This window comes from Toxorhynchites rutilus, chromosome 2, assembly GCF_029784135.1.
Source record: "Toxorhynchites rutilus septentrionalis strain SRP chromosome 2, ASM2978413v1, whole genome shotgun sequence".
NCBI classification, from domain to species: Eukaryota; Metazoa; Arthropoda; class Insecta; order Diptera; family Culicidae; genus Toxorhynchites; species Toxorhynchites rutilus.
Genome location: NC_073745.1, coordinates 117,257,591 through 117,275,598, shown reverse-complemented (window position 1 = coordinate 117,275,598; position 18,008 = coordinate 117,257,591). Strand labels below are relative to the sequence as shown.

General features: G+C 36.0%; 1 protein-coding gene and 1 non-coding gene across 2 annotated transcripts in view; both read right to left on the bottom strand.

The window, feature by feature from the left end:
* LOC129769294 (Krueppel-like factor 3) overlaps nucleotides 1–18,008 on the bottom strand; it is a 419,258-nt gene that overhangs the window by 60,612 nt on the left and 340,638 nt on the right. The window lies entirely within an intron of this gene.
* Trnag-gcc (transfer RNA glycine (anticodon GCC)) lies at nucleotides 4,499–4,569 on the bottom strand. Its single transcript has one exon. It is a non-coding gene; the product is annotated as a tRNA-Gly (tRNA).

Here is an 18,008-nt window from a genome sequence, read left to right as displayed (position 1 = left end):
ACGAAACAATGAACGAAATTGTTTATCTATAGCAGCGTTGCCCGTGGTGATCATTAGAAACATGGACTTATGGGATTTCTCAAACAAACGAACATTTGAAATCCCAATTTAAGGGGGTTCGTAGAACTAACATTTTCTGAAATTTTAATAGACAGATGCAGGGACTCAAAATCTGCCAAAAGTCAAATTTCATAAAAATGGCGTTTATGAGGTTTCTCAAACAAATATTCAATTATGAAAGAATTTCATTACTGTGTCAAATAAATATTCTATATAAAAGGGTTTTGAAAGCTTTCGGTAAATGGTGAACAAACTATATTATGAACGCATGAATTTTATTCTTTTTTATACAGTGTTTTTTATTTTCATACAGTGTTGGCCAAACCTCAGTAACTGGACTGTTCATTGTCATTGTTGTTCATTTACGCCAGTCCAGAAGGATTTTGGTAATTTATTAATACTCCAGACTACTTCCGCTACTTACGGTCTGGATTGTTAGCCGTTCCAATCTTTTGCTCTATAACGTTTGAACAAACGAGACACTACCGACTTTTGTATGCCAAATGCTTCATTAACTTTTTTTTTTGGAGAACGTCCCATATAAATCTACTCAATTATTTTCTACTTCTAATCACTGCAACTGCGAACCCCATCTCCTGCTTTGGGGTTTAACATTAATGAAAAGTACTAAAATCTGAAAAATATCCATTAGTTTATTATATTCCTAAGTCAAATAATTACTCAAAATTCAATATAATTTTATGCATTGATATGAGATAAAAGCTGGTACATGAGACGCTGCGTGGTACAACTGTCCGACAGTAGGTCGAAAAGGGGACGTCCAGAGATGTCGCTAGAACAGGCGGAATTGGGGGCAAACAGGAGGATTGAGATCTTTTTCAATGCAATCGATTCCATTGTCACGATACCACTAAAGCACATCTCAACTATAATGGCAGCTTGCCAAATTTGACCAAAACTTCATTGGACATTTGTGAGTCTTAATAAACAGAAGGAGTCGTTCCTGCAGGCACTTTTCCCTTAACTTTTCAACTCCAATGTCTGGGTTTTGTACACAGATGCAAATACCTTGCCAAATTAAGAGCTTCCTGAAAAAATATCAGCAAAAATGAACTTAAATTTGCCGGGGACATCTCCTCTGGCAGTGCGCTTATAGAATTTCAGGCCTGAGAGCTGTTCAAAATAAAAGGATTTTTTTTCATATTTCATTTCGTTGGAAAGTTACAACCAAAAGTATGAGGTCACCTCAAAGGATATACGCTGTATATGAATGTACGAATTTTTAAACGCGTTTTTCTCGAAACCATGTTTTTTCAGCTATTGGAGTCTATACCTCAGAGTCCACTCGACCGATTTGGCTGAAATTATTTATCAGCATGTAAAAATTAACTAAAGCGCTACATAGCCGTTTCATGAAAAATAACTCATTTTTAACAAAAATGGTCGCCATTTTGGCAATGTTTCGAATTTTCAAAAATCTCTATGTAACGCTTTAGGTATTGTCCCAATGTTTCAAAATATTCATCGGAACTCGTTTTGCGACATCCCGTTGCTTCAGAGCCGATACCACCAGCAAGGTAGGTATTTTCAGACAGTAACTACGCATCCAGGTGTAAACAGAAAAATACATCTTCAAATGAACCTTTAATTTTATTCATAACATAAAACAATAAAAAAAATCCTTTAAGGGACAAAAAGGACCACAGCCACGATTTCTAAGTACTCTTGCCTTATTATAGAATATTTTCTCAAATCACATACTCCGACACGATGAGCCTAGAAAATATCGTATCTATGAAGGTGAAGGAGTGAAAATGACACACAATAGTATAATTTTTATTCTTTTATTCCGGCATGATTCCATAAATATCTACTGGACACTGTTACATTATACTTATATTCAGCAAGAACTCCAAAAAACTTTCTGATTTTAATTGAGAAAAAACTTACTGAAGATATCGTTTTTACATGGATTAGGTAGGTAATAGAATATAAACACAAATATTGTCGTCACGATTCCAAAAGTAGTTATGGAAACTCAGCTGTCAAGCAAACTACGCGCGCAAACTCCAACATCTTCGCCACATATAATTTCAGCTCATGGGCTTATTATTGAGTGACGATGTGTAAATTGAAGTGAAATTGTAAGGCCCTGCTCATCATTCCAAATACATTATTGTTTCATCCATTGGTTGAATGGATAAAAACATTAATGCATTTGGTGAGATGGTGTGATGATGGCTTCTAAAACTCGGCAAAACGTTGTTTTTCCTTTCACTATGTTTTGGCCACTACACATATACAAATCAAATTAAAATTGTGTACTTGGGGCTTTCCTAAACTACAACATTGAAAATTTTGTACATCTCATCTTTATGCGTTCTTTTTTTTTTACGAAGTGTTCAAAAATTGTTTCAAAAATTGAGAAAATTTCGAATACTTCTATTTTGGGTATAATAATTTGGCCAGTTATATAGAACACAACTTCCTCAGAATTCCTCGTTCATACTTTGAAGTGAATACAGACTTAACAACTAGCAGTTATGAGAGAATAAATAAAAAATCCTTATCACATTAATTTCAAATTTTAAAAATATTCATTTTCCTTCGGAAATCATATACACTGGATACGCTTTTCACGCGGGTCAAAATCCGCTTAAAAATAAACCGCGTAAATTTTTGAATCCGTGTAAAATCTAACAAACTGTAAATTATTAGTTTAAAATGCAGCCCATATTATAACAATTGATTAACTGATTTTTTTGCATTATACAAACATGATATCTGTTTTTCCTTTTATTTCTCAGCTACTTATTAATGATACAATACAAACTTATTCCGTGAAAAGTCACATCAATTAGCACACTAGATCTGTTGACACTGGGGTCACTTTTCACGCGGTTGATACGTACCGCGTTATTTCCATATTCCGCGTTTTTTCCAAAATCCGTGTAAAATGAATATCAAAATTCGCGTGAAAATCTAACAAACAGTGAGTTATTAGTATAAAATGCAACCCATATTCAAACAAATTGCATATCGTGTAGCAATCACAATTATACTTTATGCCCAGGGAAGCCGAGGAAGAAGTTCCAACCCCGATCGGACTGGGAATCGAACTTGCCGCCTCCGGATTGTTTATATCGCGCCATCTGAGGCCCCAATAATTTGGGTTCCCGTTGACGTACTCTTTCTAGCATGAGTGCAAAAGAAGTGCGAAATAAGGTATTTGGACCACTTTAGGAAATGGTTGTACAATTTCTTGGCAAGAAAAACATGTTTTTGTTACAATAAATGACTGTTTTATTATACCATAATAAAGAGTGGAATGTCTACTTTGAAATACAACGTTCAGCAACAAAATTTATTTGAAAATGACTGTTCTCGCAACGCGTAGTTTATGCACGAGCCAAACTGCTCGAATAGGTCTAGTTAGCATACTCTTTCTAACGTATCATTCTTATCAGCCCATCGCAGCATCCGGTTGTGATCTACCGATCTTTATCAAAGACTCACGAACAGTTTTCTATTTTGTTACCTACTCATCTACCCGCTTTACGATATAAAACCGATAGGAATAGGCAAATCGGTCTTAGTCTACATTGTAAGGTCGAAAATACAACAACTATCCAACACTCCGAATATCGGTCTATTATACTCGAAGAAGAATAAAGTTGTGTCGTTCCAATCTCCTAATCAAAAGCACTGATTCCCAAGGTCCGAAAGGTGATCGCGGTAACAATGACCAAGAAATTTCGAATTTCTAAGGAGCTTTGAAAACAGATTTCGGACAATTAAGTCAATATTTTGGGCCGCCAACTTTAGCTATTTTAATCATTAGAAAATCAAAAGAGATGGCTCAGAGAGTTTTTGTAGGCATTTTATGTCTGTTTCATATCATTTCTGTGTAAAAAATAAGAAATAATTACCAGTAAATTACTATAAGCTCTGCTCTGTCCAACGTGCAACAACCGAACAGTAAGTAAAGAGCCGTCTAAGCATGGTTACCGGTTACTAAAGCCGTTTGAACGCCAGCTGAAATCGAACCAAAAGGTTCAGGTACCAATATCGCCACGAATGCTATAATGTTCTGACAAGGAAACTAAATCCTATCCCCCATGCTCCACTCCTTGCCTGAAAAAAACCGCGTAAATTCCTAAATCCGCGTAAAAAGCGACTTCAGTGTATACAGATTTTTTTCAATCAAAATTCAAAAGGAATCAATGAGAGTAGTGATTATCCTCCAGCATCCAATTAACATCTTAAACAGTTTTCGGATATTCGCTGATTCGTGACATGTGTTCAAGTGGAGAATGTTAAGTTTATATTGTTATTTTATCATGGAAAGATTAAAACCCAAGCAACATTTACAAATAATTATATTTCAATATCAAAACTCGTGTTCTGTGAGGAATTTGCTTCGCAAACTTCATTGCGCTCAGCGACGAAAATTGTTTATAGCCATAAAAAAAGCAGATGCATCGGCCGGGAATCGAACCCGGGCCGCCCGCGTGGCAGGCGAGCATTCTACCACTGAACCACCGATGCTTTGATGGTCACTTTTCGATCACCATGTTATAATAAATAATGGATGAATCTTCATGTCATGGTATCATCAACGTCGCGAATGAAAACAAAACCTATTTTTGTTCGATTGAACCATTGGCTCTCACACGAGTGCGCTCTGGGGGATTTCCACTTCACGCATTCGCTTATTTCACTACTTCAGTGCCGTGCGGAGTCGCATTTTCCCACAGTCCTTTAGTGGATTGGACTCATGAATTTTTCCAATCACCCAACGAACCAGTTCCAGGTAATTCAATTCAAATCCAAATCCATGCCTGTCAGGGGATAAGCAATCCAGTCGGTGCTGCAGCCAATTCAATTTCAATGATTCGCCCGGCCCTTGGTGTCCTCAACACTCTGGGTTCCGGCGGGGAGTCCCACAAAGAAGCGCGGGTGCGGCGCACAGGCAAGCTATGAGATAACGACACACATAGAGACATCAAAACATCCCATCGTCAAGCATGTGAATCCAAACCTCACTCACTTAAGAGTTTTATAAAGCAACTTGACCTATAGCTCAACCGGTGGATTGTCTCCTTTCCAGTCGGTCAATTACCAATGTTTTCTGCGCTCGGTTTTCTTACAACCAGCGTGAAGGGAGGTCTTTATTGTGGTGCGGCAGAAAAACTGCTCTCGTAAAACTGTAAGCAAAGCAGAGTGATTGGTACCGGCAAAACATTGCTCGCGTTCGCAATTAATGCACACACGTTGCGAAAGGGTCCATTTTACCACCGTTTTCAAGCGCAAGTGGTGACGTTTCAAGAGAAGAGCAAACAAATCCATACATGACTTCTTCTCATGTGTCGCGCGGATCTTCACGTTTAGATTTTCACATCGCCGTTTCGTGGGTCCGGTGCGGGAGGTCAGAGGTCAATGCGATCACGCATGCGTGTGAGGTCTATCCAGCTCTGCTCACGACTCGAATGAAAGCTTTCAAGATCAACGTCCAAGCGAGAAAAAAGAAGGAAAAAAAATGTGCAAAACCACTTCAACCGCGGTGACAGGAATTGGTAAAGATCGCAACATCAAGATTGCAACGCAAACAGACTCCAGTGGAAAGGAGGCGAAAGGAAAACATATCATTTTACGTTTTAATTAATTCATTATTGTGAGTAATGAGAGCAATCTCTCCTGTAGGCGCTGCTGATGTTGCTGATGCTGCTGCTGCCGCATGGACCCCATTCCGAGTAGCAGCGCGCAAGTGAAGTGCAGTAACGAATTAAGATTTGCGCTTTACGATACCCGAGGCCGCGGGGTATTTGGGACCTCAAGTCGGCCGATAGTGACACGCAGGCAAGTGTGAACAGCGGTGAGAATGCGCGTCTTCACGCTTAATGGTCGCGAATTGCCATTGCCGCGGTGCGAGATCAAGCGAAAGTGCGGTGAGAGGCGAATGTTTCAGGTGGACCGGTCATCTGTTGTTGTTGGATTTTTGTTGTTGTTGTTGCTCGCTGGAGGGCGTCTTCCACACGAAGAAGGTATCATTTGTGAAATAAGCAACGGATGACAATTAATCAGTGGTTAGTGTTCGTTTTTTGTTTGGTGTATTTACATAATCATTGTGAAGGGTCTCATGAAGCTTGCACATGTTAGCAAAAAAAAGGAAGCAAAGGTCTAGGGTAACAGGCAGACGATGCAATTATTTCGTGTTTCGGATTTGAGACTTTCATTATTTCTTATTCCTGATGATTGGAGAGAAACATAATGAACACTTTTATGCAGTCATGAAGAAAACGAATCTTCTCTGTCCAATTTCATTCCAGATTGTGATGAAAATTCTGCAATTTTAAATAATTATACACAAACATAATACATACTGGGTAAAATAAAGTACACACCCTCTAGAACAGGGTTTCTCAAAGTGGTCGATATCGACTCCTTGGGGTCAATTTCGGTTTCCCAGGAGTCGACAGAAACGGAAATTGATTTTAGGGGTCGACGGGGTCTTAATACCGACTTCTATAAAATAACACAAGTGCTTATTTTAAATATTTAAGATGCTCCGTAAGTTGTGTTACGTGAATCACCTTGTTAGTTTTCTCATAATAAATTGAATTATGTTTATACATGGTTTTGTTGAAATTTGCTTTTCTTGAATATTCCGTCAATTTCATCCTTGGCGCTCCTCTCTCCCACGCTGATGAATGTGGAATTATCGAAAAGTGTCCCAAAAGCATCTTTAGTAGTGATGGAGAAGTGAGGTGACATTTCATATGGTTCAACATTTTTATAAATCAAGGTACATATCTTTATGACTCGATGAAAAAAAGAAAGGTTTATTAGTAAGATGGTAGACAGAGAAAATGAACTTTAGTTAATTTACCATTTGAATTTGAATTTGAAAAAATATTTTTAAATTCTGTATCTTTGCAGAAAATCTGTTATTCTGATAAACAGATTTTGTATCTGAAATTTGGGGAAAAATCTGCAAAATACAGAATATTCTGTATATGTGGCAACCCTGAGAATGAATAATATTTTAGTAGAAAATATTATTGCTGTATATTTTAAAAACTCAACAAGACGATGAGTGTGCAAGATTAAAATAACAATGTATAAAAAGTACAAGATAAAAAATTCGGTTAGAAAAAAACGTGAACAGGTTCGTGCAAGATAATGTGTTTGATCGTACGAGTCCTTCAGGCATGTTTAGCATTTCTCTGTATTTTAAACATATACGTAATTTAACATAAAGGTCGTCATTCTCCAATTCATGTCCAAACTCCTGACATTTTACTTTATAACAAGCTTGCCCTTAGGTTGCAAGTTCATATGCCTTCTAAAATACGATGGAGCTTAAATGATAATGTTCTCTACTTCTAATTTAATTCAAAATCCATTTTAGTAGTATAGGTGAAACACGTGTTTTTCATGGGGTAATAGTGTTTGCTAGAGAAGAACAATTGTGTGGCGTTTCACTGACACGAGTCTTAGAACACATTTGAAAAAATAACAATTCAATACTGAAGTAAAATGTATGAACGATGTGTTCCGATGAACAAATGCAAATATAAATATATATAGAAGGTGTATTTGCATATGAAGTAAAATTCTGATTATACGCGATCGTAACATGAGCAAATTTATAACACTTAACTCTTCTCTTCGTTGGCCGAGGCATTTTGATTGAATGTTATACTTTTTCATTTAAAACTTTTTCATTGCTAAAACGTACATTCTAGACCCATTTAACGTAAAAATAATAACTGTATTGATATCAACACAATTTTATTCTATTGATTTTCATGATATGAAACGCTATGACTCAGGAATAACATTTTATTGAGTGGTTTTTATAGCTGTTTCGATGATGTTGTCTGGCATCAGTGTCGAAAAAATAACGATGTTTTCACCAATTCAAACAAAACATGCGGAACATTGAAAAATGAGAATTTAACTTTCAGAGCGCTAGCTCAAGTTTTCCGACGTTTTTCATTAGACATTGCGACGGCAGATGAAAATTTAATATCTTGTTAGTAATCGATTAAAGTTTGGTTGATTTAACTTGATGGGAAGTGTGCGAAAACGTGCGAAATTTTTTTTTTAAATTATTTCAGGAAACTTGAGATGGGTCGCGAAGAGGGAACTATGTAACGAATCATTCATTCTGGGAGTCACACTGAGAGGCACACTTCTGGTACGATTTGCGATTAAATACTCCTCTATTTTATTTAAAACTTTGAAAAATCGGCTAGAAAAAACGGTCTAACGTATGAATATGAAACGTTCACAGATGTTTAGGCCAAAAATTTTGCCTGCAAACATAAGAACTTACTGCGACAATTGCAGAACTACAGTGGATTTTGTAAAACACTCTAAAAATCCTGTTTTTGACACTTTTTTGAAATCGATGCCAAATTTTTTTTGTCAAAGTAACAAATTATCCTCGTGCAGAATTTATTGAATTTTTCAAAACTGCCTCTCGATTTTCGGTGCGATGATTGTTTATTGAATTATCATCAAAGAAGAAGGGGTAATTTTTCATTCAAACTAAAATATCGCTGTATGGAAAGGTCCTACAGGAACGTTCTAGGAACCGAATAAAAGCTGGTTGATAAGGTTATTTGGTTAGTAAAAAATTGTGTTAGCCCACAAAATCTTTGACAAAACAGAGAAAAATCATTTTTTCGTTTCTATCCGATATTATTACTCACTACACCTACACACCAAGATAAAAATATGTACGTAACATATTCTAATATTAACTCATACTTCTAATATTAATAAAGTTGTAGCTTCAAAATGATGTACATTTCATTGATATGCGTTGATTTTTGACGAAGTTACAGCATGTCAAAAATCACTTAAATTTCCGACTTCGCACTCTGTGCCTCTAATTTTTTTTGTCGAGTGTAGACCAACAGATTTTCTATCCAGCTGGACGAGTCAATGTAGAGCTCTGTTGTCAGGATATGTTCGATATATTAAAGATGAAAATATGTGTCAAGAAATGATTTTCGCTACATATATGAAGACTGATACCAGAGGAGAAATTATCGGTTTTTTTTACCGAAAAAGCTATTCCATGAAAGAATATGGAGACTGATGGTGTATCATTAATGGTTGGTCGTCATCGTGGTTTTACAGCTCACTCAAAGTTACAACTGCGTAAGGTACTGGCCATTCGTTGCGTGATTCACAGACAGCATTTAGTAGCAAAAAATCTGAGCCCTAGATTGCATCAGTCTTTGTTATAAGCTATGAGTGCTATCAAAAACCTTCGAAGCAACCGAAGCAATTCTTTGAACACTCGATTATTTGCTTAGTTATATGAGAAAAACGACGAAATACTTCTACACGCTGGAGTTCGCTGACCACCAAGAGTTTCTTACATAGCAAGATTTTCAGCTTTTTTGAATCTGTGTTTCAGCTTCAGGGTGACGATTCCAACCTGTTTGAAACGATATCAATAATATCGGCCCTTCTGACAAAACTTTCAAAACAAAGTGTTGAGGACCTATAGTATAATTCCCAACCCGATATCAATAAGGCAACAATAAATAGTATTACCCTAAAGCTACAGCTATATACTATCAAATTAGCGAGAGAGAGATTAGGAGAAATACCGTGATCACCCGAACGATCGTGGTCAGTGGTCGATCTATATGACTGACCCTGACCCCGAATCAAAAAAGTCGAAATACATTCCTCATTGCGATAACACGGTCGTCTTTCGTACAATAGAATATTTCGTAATAATATCTCCCAATTCCAAAAGTACCGAAAGTAAGTGCTTGTCCGCGACTTTGGTTTTTTGAACCACACTGTTAGAGGAAGGACTCGAACGACTACGATCAATGATCGTCGACCTTATCGAATTTATGACTAGAAATGTATTCTCCACCTGTCGAGAAACCACTGATTAAAACATCTTCAAACGACAGCATGAAATCGGCTATAAAAATATATTTGCTTCATGACGACCGTTGATTCGGAAAGCTCTCAGTTTTGCTTAGTTCACATTCGTTATTCATTTTAGATTAATGTTCATTGGTAAAGAATCGAACGTCATAAATTTTCCTAAAAACTAAAGTAAGTATGAGAGCAAGTATGAACTATAGAACTGTTATGGTATAAATGGAAAAACCTGCCGACAAAAATGTATAAAAAATCGTGAAGTATGAAGGGGCCGATTTAATGATGTGAAGACACATTGCGCTGTCCGACGTTGGATATCTAACGAAAAGAGATGGAATAAGGTATCTTCATTTTTTTTATTAATTTTTTATAAGGAATATCAACTGTACAATACCCAATGAGACAAAGACAGTCACAAGCTTTGAATGTTCCGTAGCATTTATAAAGAGTTTTTGAAGCATGATTTAGATTTTTGACCCAGAATATGATCAATGTTGGTATGTAAGATGACGAAGCTATGATGGATACATTTTCGTTTGGTTTTGTGATTTCATCTCTTTTATTGTAAGTCTATGATGATAATAGTGTTTTATTCGTTTTGTACTCATTATTTGTTATAATTTATTTTTTATTGATATAAATTTCGAGTGGTCTACAACAGTTTGAACATCGTACGCGTAAAAAGACATTGAGAAACTTAAAATTGCGCATTGGATAAAAAACTGTTTTATTTAATAAAATCAAATTATTCTAAGAGATTCAAAGTAGAAACTGAAAAAAAAGCTATGAATAGCCCAACCAGTATACAGGTCGGACTCGATTATATACAGACTCGATTATATGTGATTAGATTATATACAATTTTGGACTCGGTCATACACAGTTTGGAATTTTTTTTTTAAATTTCGAATATGGCTTATTTAAAGAAGAAATGTAACCTTTCAACGTTAAGGTGAAGTTTAAGTGGCTATTAAATGTACAGTGGGGTAAAAATCGTGATTTTTGAAGATTTTGCCTGAATTTTCACAAGGAATTGTTTATCGATATCGATATCGATATTGCAGCGAAATTAACAAAGATAGAAGTTGGGCGTCAGAGAACAAATTGTAGAGTGGTTTAAGAGCTTTAATTTGATTGATAGAAACAATCGAGTTTAATATCAATTTTCAGGAGAAAATTTATAATAACACATTAAAAATTATTAACTTTTAAGTTTTTCACTTCCAAAATGTTATTAAAATCCACTAATTTAGTTGTTCCACTATTATATCCTGTACTAAATTTTCTCATCTTTCAAATGAAAGCATCAGAATTGTTTTCCGTGGCGTATTTTTTAGTGTAGAGCCAGTTTGAGGCAACAGATTCCGAAACAAAAAAAAAAGGTTCTAAAACTCTGTCATTGTTTCAATTCGAACATATGCTTAGGAGGATTTTTTTTTATTAAATATGATCGTCTATCACTTCCTTCCTTCATGTGAGAAATGTGTTTTGTAAAATCGCCGCGAAAATGATCATGTCAAATTCCAAAAACCTACCATGTACATTTTGTTAATTGGTCCAAAAAAAATATACCTGTGCTAAATTACAGCTCAATCGGACATGGGTGCTCAATGTTTTAATTTTTTGACCCTCGAAAATCAAAGGAGGAGGAGGGGGGGGGGCTGTTTACATGAAATCGGGTTTTTTTTTAAATATTTCTATGCCAAATGTTTTCAAATCGTGTGAAATACCGAGATCTACTGTCATCTCGATTTTTTTTTTCTTGTCAAAAATCGAATCCCTGAGAGTTTTTTTTTTTAAGAATACAAGGTTCAAAAATAGCTTATTTCAAGCAAAAAAGTAATGTTTCAACGTTAAGCTGAAATTTAAGTACAATTGTACAGTACAGTTGAGAAAACTCGTGATTTTTGAAGATTTTAATTGAATTCTCCCCTGGTATTGCTTATAACGATATTGCAGCGAAATTGAGAAAGATAGAAAATGGGTGTCAAGCGAGATTTAATATGGTTGATAGAAATAATTTAATTTATTATGAATTTCTGAGATAAAATTAATAACAACCTTCAAAACCATTCCCTTTTAAGTTTTTCACTTCAAAATGTTATTTAAATCCACTAAATTAGATTTTTTTCCCACGTACGTATAACTCATCATCACAGGAGAACGGCTGATCAGATCTGCGTCGTCTATATATTTTGTGAGTTAGTCTTCACCCGAAATAAAATGATAAAATACTTTGGAGAATATCTATATGTATAAAGATGGATTTCTGTCTGCCTGTCTGTCTGGTTCTTATGGACTCGGAAACTACTAAACCGATCGACATGAAAATGGGTATGTGGGTGTTTTTTGGGCCGGAGAAGGTTTTCATGATAGTTTGAGACCCCTCCCCCCTCTCTAAGGGGGGCTGCCATACAAATGAAATACGAATTTCTACTTTACTCGAGAAATAATCAAGCAAATGAAACGAAATTTGGCATGTGGAGGTTTTAGGGTGCAATAAATGATTTTAAGGTGGCTCGACACTCCTTCCTCTTCTCTTAGGATGGGCTGTCATACATATGAAGAACAAATTTCTGCATAACTCGAAAACTAATCAAGCAAATGGAGCCTAATTTGACATGTGAAGATTTTAGGGGGCAGGAAACGTTTCTATGGTGAATAGACACTCCTCCCCTCCCCTACTCAGTTCGGCGATTGTACTCATGAACTTGCGCTTAGTAAGAAAACGTGGATGTTTATAGGTATTGATAACAAAAAACAAATTTTAGGCGGGACGAAGTTTGCCGGGTCAGCTAGTAGAAAATAAGTATGGAAAATTTGAAAAAAAGAGGTATGCATATGTATGTTTCACAGTGAAAATCATCATTCAGATCAATTTTACATATTTGAACGATAACATGCAAACTCTCTTGTATTCGTTATTATTACAATGCAAAATAGTCTCTAGAAATAAATTATATAGCAGAACAACGTTTGCCGGCTAGCATTATATAAGAAAATGTATAGCAAGTTATCTGCCACACTCGGCGACTGGCAGAGACCATCATTCGATGAAATGATGCGTCCAACATGAAAAAATATTGAATACGTCGGACGGAAAATGCTCCAAAAACAAAAAAAAAATTATATCAATATCGTGAATAAGACTGACAATAACGTTGATGTGAATGCGTTAAATTTCCATTTGACATAAATAAATAATTTTTTTTTATTAAATTCATTTATTTGTAAGGCTCAATCGCATAAGCTTTGCGGAGCCGCTGATTCAAGGTTTGTTTATACAAAGTTTCAACTAATTGCTATGTTTAGTAGGATTCGACCGAATACTCGCGGTTTACTCGAGGTTAAAAGGGCATAATAAATAAATAATGTTATCATTGCTAAAACGCTGAAATAAGTGTTGTATAAAAACATATGAAATAATAATCTGTAATATTGAAAAAAAAAATTAAAAAAGAAAATCCCAGTTGAGTTTTGCTTGCCATCTGATACGTAATACGAAGATAAAGCCTGTCCACATTAAATTTCGGACACTTTTCTGTCAGTGTAGTTTATGAACTATTTCACTAATCAATGAAATATTTCACTTACATGAGAGCTGAAACCCTCTCCTTTTTTTCGATGTCCAACATGTTTACTTTCTTCTTGAGTTTGGTAAAATGGCGTCGAATCAAGTAAAAGTACGCAAACGCATTTTGCGCAAACGGCAGCAAAATCCAACACTGTCGGTACGCGATCTCGCCAAAAAGCTGAAACTGCAAATCGTTTGACCAGCGCTTAACAGTGGATCGGAAGGTTGGAAGCGGAACAAATCGAAAAGTATGCTCCCGACAGATGGATCGAAAGGTGGTTGCCATTATTGAGAAACATCTCAACCTTTCAGTTAGAAATGTGGCTCGAAAGGTTGGAAAATCAAAATCATATGTACAAAAGGTGAAGCAGAGGCATGGACTAAAGGCGTACAAAGTGAAAAAGGTGCCCAATCGTGATGATAAGCAAAATTTCACTGCAAAAAGCCGTGCTAAGGTGCCCTACACCCAGTTTTTGCAAAAATGTTCATGCACCATAATGGACGATAAAACTTATGTTCTCGAAGACTTCAAACAGCTTCCGGGTCTCGCTTTTTATACTGCAATGGGAAGGAATGCCGTAGCCGAGTGTTTCCGGGCCTAGAAGCAGTCTAAATTCCCCAAAAAAGTACTAGAGCGGAGTTTAATGTGCGGTTTTGCTTCTCAAACTATCTACGACTGATTTATGAAACACTAAATTGAAGAAATTACGTATAAAATTCCTAGTATTTCGAACAAAACTCATCATTATAATATCAGATTATTTTCAGACACAATTCTCGATTTTTCAACCACTTGTAAATAACATGTTGCTCCGTTACATGGAATAAATGTTTTATACAGAAAATATGATAGAATAAAGACAGTCCTAAATCGGACAATTCCTTCCTCGAGTTCTGCTCTTATCAACACATCTGGCGATCCTTTTTTTCAGGTATAGATAGAAGAAGATATAGGAGTGCGTTTCATCACATTAAAATCCATTTCCAGTTTCGCACAAAGATCAATTTCGTTAGCACAAACATCAAATGGATTAACAGCCCTTGTTACTATGTACTTGTGGAACATATTTTAATTTTCCGAATTTTCCCTTTTTCCTTCAGAGTTTTCCGAAAAATTTCAATTATCATGTTTGGCTGAAATATTTTTGGTTGAACTATTCCAGAGGAGGGAGGGGTGTCATACCATTATAGAAACATTTCTCATATTCAAAAACCCTCACATACCAAATTTGTTCTTGATTAGCTTTCGAGTTATGCAGAAATTTGTGTTTCATTTTTATGGCAGCCCCTCTTAGAGAGGAGGAGAATCTAACCACCATAGAAACATTTATTGTACCCGAAAACCTCAATATGCCTAATTTGGTTCCATCTGCTTGAATAATTCTCGAGTAATGCAGAAATTTGTGTTTCATGTGTATGGCAGCCCCCCCCCCCTTAGAGAGGGGGGTTGAGAGTTTAACCATCATAAAATCATTTATTGCACCCTAAAACCTTCACATGCAAAATTTGGTTTCATTTGCTTGATTGATTCTCGAGTAATGCAGAAATTTGTGCTTCATTTGTATGGCAGCCCCCTTAGAGAGGGGGGCGGTGAGTATAACCATCATAGAAACATTTATTGCATCCTAAAACCTCCATATGCCCAATTTGGTTCCATTTGCTTGATTAGTTCTCGAGTTATGCAGAAATTTGTGTTTCATTTTTATGGCAGCCCCTCTTAGAGAGGGGGGAGAGTCTTACCACCATAGAAACATTTATTGCACCCTAAAACCTCAATATGCCTAATTTGGTTTCATTTGTTTGATTAATTCCCGAGTAATGTAGAAATTTGTGTTTAATTTGTATGGCAGACCCCTTCACCCCCCTTAGAGAGGGGGGAGGAGTCTCAAACTATCACGAAAACCTTCCCCGGGCTCAAAAACCCCTACATACCAATTTTCATGTCGATCGGTTCGGTAGTTTCCGAGTCCATAAGAATCAGACAGACAGACAGACAGAAATCCATTTTTATATATATAGATAATCACAAAAACAAAATATCATTGGAATGTTCAATTGATGCGACTGATAGGTACTGTTGAGATTTAGACATATTACCTAGCTGTTGACAAATACATTCAGAAGATGATTCTAGATCCGGTCGGATCAAAAGTTCAGTTTAATATTAATATTATATTATAACTAGCTGACCCGGCGAACGTTGTTCTGCAATATAATTTATTTCTAGAGAATATTTTGGTTGGTAAAAATAACGACTATATTTCAAGTTTGTATGTTATGGTCCTGATCTGTAAAATTGATCTAAATGATGATTTTCACTGCGAAACATACATATGCGTGCCTCTTATTTTTGAATTTTCCCTTGTTTTGTATATAAACATATGTCTAGTGAGTTTTTTCGAATTTTTCTAATCATCTCAAATATTTTCCAAAGTATTCTATCATTCTAATTTGAGCGAAGACAAACTCAACGATATATAAACGACGCAGATCTGATCAACCGTTCTCCTGTGATGATATTTTACACGTACGTTGGGAAACCCCTCTGATAGATCACACTATGTTTTGGTCCGAACACCTAGAAATCTAGTACCGCACCATACATATGCAAAGCTTTGATTTGAAATAATTCTATTATTAAGCTTTTGAATAGCTTCTTGCATAGGAGTTTCCGTAATAGGTATTGAGCACAATAAATTATTATTGTCGATTTGAATTCCAAAGTGAAGAGACGATTATCCGAACCTAGTGAAAAGTTTTATAAGAGACGATTATCCGAACCTAGTGAAAAGTTTTATAAGAAATCCGAACCTGCTACAACACCCTCTTTTATATATACAGCCGTTCCATGCCAAACCGATATGGTGTTTCTCAGATTTTCGTGAAAAATTGTAGTTTTGTTCTTTATCGAAAAACATTAGACCCGTATTTTTTTATTTTTTCAGTAGGGTGACAATTTCCATTTTAGGGTGGTCCAAAAAAACCTTTTTTCGTATTTTGCCAAAAATGACTTTTTAAAAAAATTCATAACTTTTGAACTACTAGACCGATTGAGATGTTCAACATATCAAATTAAAGCCAATCACCAATCAACAATTTTTTGAAAAAATACTATACCTGCAGAAAATTTGAATTCTGCTCTCGTTGTTATTGATTGTATTCGTTTGTTATTGTTTTCATAGTCTCGGGACCAAAGGCGCTATAGTTTTGTTATATTTTTTCTAGAAAGCTGAGGATTTTTCACACAACATATCTCGAAAGCAGAGAGGGGTTTTTTTTTCGTTTTTGAGTTATGATTTTTCAAATTTAGCCGAAAATGGTTTTTTGGACCACTCTAAAATTGAGATGGTCACCCTAACAAAAAAAATAAAAAATAAAAAAATACGGTTCTCATAATTTGCGATATAGAACAAAACTACCACTTTTGACGAAAATCTGAGAACCACTATATCGGTTTGCCATGAAATGGCTGTATAAAGATATAATAACAATAAAATAATAAGCGTTACAAAAATCAATAACTATTTTCTCTCAAAGAAATGCTGAATTTTAAAGCAATAATGTCCGGAATTCAAATCATGATTAGAAAAGCGTTCAGATATCAAATTATGGCACAATGAAGATATTCACAAATTTTGGACACATATACACTGAATTCGTATTTTTCGCGATCGATGCGTGAATTTCAAGAAAATCAAATTGTCCCCATCATAAGCGCACGCTCATCACAACCACACTCGCACGCACTTGCAGGATTTATCTTCTCAACAAGGCGCGATAGGAAAATCGCCAAATCGCGTAATTAAAAGAAAATCGCGTATTTTCGAGCAAATCGCGTAATAAAAATCGCCATAGTTTGGACTTAATGCAAACGGGAAGAGCACGGGAGCTCAAACTTCATTTCTGTTATATCCTCCCAAAACATCAATACCATAGTGAGTTTTTCATCAGAAAGTCCATACAATACATCAATTGGAAAATTGAAGTTGAACTTTGTATTTCGATGAAAAAAAAAACTCTCTGGAGTCCACAACTGCTCGCCATCCATCCAGTGAGTCCCAACCATTTCGAAACGTACCAAACAGCTACTCACGCAAAGGTTGAAACGTTCACTTTCACAACGATAGAGACTTCGTTTTTGGCCGTAACTATATTTGTTCTGCATAATTAACCGATTCGTGTCAAATTTAAAACACATAAATTCTTCACGTTAGCCTCCAGGGCTATCAATCCCGGGCTATCTGATAATCAACGGCATTCGTACGTAAGTACGTAGAAGCCTACGTATCGGCACAATTTTCTTTCCGGCGACGGTCGGTACGAGGCAAGCTTCAGGAGCAAATTAGTCAACCGTTTTACGGCGTGTCCAACTCTCCGGCAGGCAGGCAAGCAAACCTCGGTGCACCTGCGCCTTCTGCCTCGCTATAGGAATAGTAATTGAAATCGAACTTAATGAGGAGGAAATGTTCAACACTTTCCTCCCCGACGC